The sequence below is a fragment of the Myotis yumanensis genome, unplaced genomic scaffold, assembly GCF_028538775.1.
Source record: "Myotis yumanensis isolate MYYU_CA2020_CCGP unplaced genomic scaffold, mMyoYum1.0.hap1 SCAF_10, whole genome shotgun sequence".
Taxonomy (NCBI): Eukaryota; Metazoa; Chordata; class Mammalia; order Chiroptera; family Vespertilionidae; genus Myotis; species Myotis yumanensis.
Genome location: NW_027223761.1, coordinates 58828676 through 58832056, shown reverse-complemented (window position 1 = coordinate 58832056; position 3381 = coordinate 58828676). Strand labels below are relative to the sequence as shown.

Here is a 3381-nt window from a genome sequence, read left to right as displayed (position 1 = left end):
TTTTGTAATTTTCTAGATAATGTTTTATAATTTTCCTCTTTCCTGAGGTTACTTTCAAGTTTGTTTTTATTTATTTGAACAAAGTGAGCTTCTTTTTTAGAAATCTGATCATTTTAATATCTGAAGTCCTTGCGATTCTCTGCTCTTGTTTTTTGCTGGCTCTCGATAATAGTGCTTTGTTTCCCTGTGTACTTAATAAAATTTATTTTATTGTCTGTTGATCACTGTTTTTGAAATATTACTGTGGTGTTCTTTTAGGTCTAGGATAAATGATCCTTTCTCTGGAAAGAATTTGGGTTTTCTTGCGTAAGTCATCGGAGGAAGCATTTCTAGGATAGTACCAACAGGTGATGTGCTATGAATTTGGACTGTAAACCCATTAGAGATAGGGGTTTTGATTTCAGTTTCACAAGGACGAGTTTTGTTGATTTTTTTTGTTTGTTTTAAATTCCTTCATGGCTCTACTCAATGAAGTTAACTTCCTTTGAAGTTCTCTGGGCTGCAAGTGAGTTTCCTTCTGATTCAGCCTTGCTCTAATGTGTAGCCCTTTTAGGATCCAAGCTTAACATGACAGGGGTCTCCTTTAACAGTCATGAACTTTGACCTCTATTCCCAGCACCACAAGAGCATCAAAACCAAGTTCAAATTCTTCTGCTCTCTATTCTGGCTTAAGCCCTCTGAGTTCACACACCCCTTTATAATTTAGTTCGGTAACTTCTTATAATCTTAATACATTAATCACAATATACTAATACATGTATAATACCTTCTAAATTAGTGACTTCTCACAACAGAGATATATTCTTGATAATATAATCTCCATGTCAAGTTGGCAGGTGGTGTGCTCCACATTTGTCTCACTCAGGGATCCATGCAGTTGACAGAAGCATGGTCATCTGGAAGTGGGAAGGGATATGGTGAATCATACATGGACCTTAATAAGCTCCGCTCCTATTTTATTGTCCAAAGCAAGTCACATGGCTGCACTAACTTCAAGATAGTTGGAAAGTACAATGCTACCATTTGCTCAGAAGGAGGAGAACTTGAAATATTGGTAAATGTTTCTAATGACTAGCATTCTTACCAACTCTTCCATGTTTTTAAGGTGATACTTCTTAAATATAATATTTGCAGAATTTGTAGTCGTTTTTGTAGGAAAGTTGGCCAAAAGAATCCTTTGTTCACATTATGTTCCCTTTTTTAATGCCTAGTAATATCCAACAAGTCTTGGCTACATACCTGTCTCTGGATTAAATCTCTCTCCCACCAATAGTCTCAAGGTGTTGAAAAGCAAGTTGATAGTTCTCTAAGATACTCAGGGTTATTTCATTTACTTTCACAGGACTGTAAACTTTAACCATACATTTTTTATAACAGCAAAACTTGTTTAACATTTATTTTAGAAAATTTTATTTGATCACTTAGACTGTTAAGTATACTTGTCAGAGGAAATTGATTTTGCCTTAAATGCACTCACCAAGACTATCAGATTCTAGTGAAGTTTCTGTTCTCTGCATCCTGCTTGAATAAATAGCACCTCTAGCAGATTTCAAGTGCAATATGAAGATTTTTTTTTCTCCAAGAAGGTCAAGAATGTTTGACCACATAGGAGATATAGAGTGAACAAGACAGGTAAGACTCCTGATCTTCTAGAGCTGACATTTTCAAGCAAAGGTCAGAAAACTGCAGGCTACAGGCCAAATCTATTTTCTCTGCCTTTGTCAGCTGCCTGAATGTCCATGTCCACAGTGACCTCGGAAGCCACATGTGAAAATGGCATGTCTCAGCCTGGGTCCTTGAGTGACAGAAAGGAGACAGAGACACCCCCACTATGAATGAAAAGCAAAGTTCAATTGAATTAATGTATTCTCGTTTCAATAGAATAAATGTTGGGATCTAGCCCCAGCAGGTCCAGGGGTTCCCAAAGGTGTAGACAGAGTCGGCGAAGAAGGAAGGACACGGAGGCAGTGTTCAGTTGATCAGCATAGCCAGGTTTTCCCTTTATTGTCCTGTTACAACTGTATTTATACCATTTGATCCTATAAGCATGCCTCTATTGTTACATCATGGTATGTTTTGGGTCCTCCTTTGCTCCTTTGACCTTCTACAGTTCCTTGTTTTTAGTTTGTTTTTTTTAGACTTATAAAAAAAGTTTATTAGTGAAAGGGGCTGTGGGGTGGTGGGCTGAATGCTACCTCAGCTGCCCCACCTTGTCCTCCTGCTGCATCTGGGCGATCAGCTGCTGCCACTTAGCTGCTTGGCGCATGTGCATCATGAGGAGGCTTTCATAGTCCCTCTCGGACACCACCGAGCCCTGTGACGGTCCTGGGTGGCTGGGGCCGTCCTTGCCCTGGGGCTGTCCCTCCAACCAAGAAATCTTCAGAGGATTATCAACCAGGCCCACTTCATTCTGGACAGCCAGCTCCGCAGCCTTGATGGTCGCAAACTCTACCATGGCGATGCCTGCCTTCTTGCTGGAAAGGACCAGGTTGAGCACTTCTCCGTACTTTTGAAGAAGCTGCAGGAGGATATCTCTGGAGTAACCGCCTTTTGACCCATCCTCTCTGCACTTCCATTTTAGCTTTAGCTTGGGAGTTCCTTTGCCTTCAGGATGTTCTGCCTTTCCTCTCAACCTCTGCTCCCGTTCCTGGCGTATCTGCTCCTGCATCAGCCTCTGCTGTTTTTCCAGCTGCCGGGAACCCTCTTCTCGCAGGCGCTCGATCTCCTGCTCTAGTGTCCTGGTGCTCCGGCTCTCCTCCTCCTCCTCCTGGGCCCGTGCCTGAGCCTGCCGCTCCCGGGCCTCCAGGTCAAGCTTCACTTTCTTCCTTCTCTCATCTAGTTTCTGGGTCCTCTCTGCTGCCTGCTTCTTGGCTTTCCTCACCTTGTCATACTCGGCCCTGGCTGCAGCATCAGTCAGTACCTCCAAGGCCCGAGAAAGCTGGTGGAAGAGTTCAGCTGCTCTGGGATTATCCAGATTTTTGTCTGGATGGCAGGAGAGGGCCTTCTGCCTATATGCCTTCTTCACCTCTTTGACCGCCGCCTTCTCCTCAAGGCCTAACAGCGCATACAGGTCCATTTGTAAGAGCTCCTTGGCCACTGACATGGTTACAACCCTGACTGGATTCGGGTGCCAGTTATTGGGGTGCAACCCCAGCAGGTCCAGGGGTTCCCAAAGGTGTGGACGGAGTCAGCGAAGAAGAAATGACACGGAGACAGCGTTCAGTTGATCAGCAGCCTAGCCAGGTTCTGTAGTCAGGTTCTCCAGCCAGGTTCTGTCTTTATTCTCTTATTATATCTGTATTTATACCAGTTGATTTTAATCCTATCCATTCTATTCCAAAGGTTAGGGAGTTTGTTATCTCCATTCCAAGGTCCCTACTC

General features: G+C 43.3%; 1 pseudogene; it reads right to left on the bottom strand.

The window, feature by feature from the left end:
• Positions 1 to 2191: 2191 nt before the first annotated feature.
• Positions 2192 to 3103, bottom strand: LOC139018474 (dnaJ homolog subfamily C member 17 pseudogene; annotated as a pseudogene).
• Between the last annotated feature and the right edge of the window lie 278 nt (positions 3104 to 3381).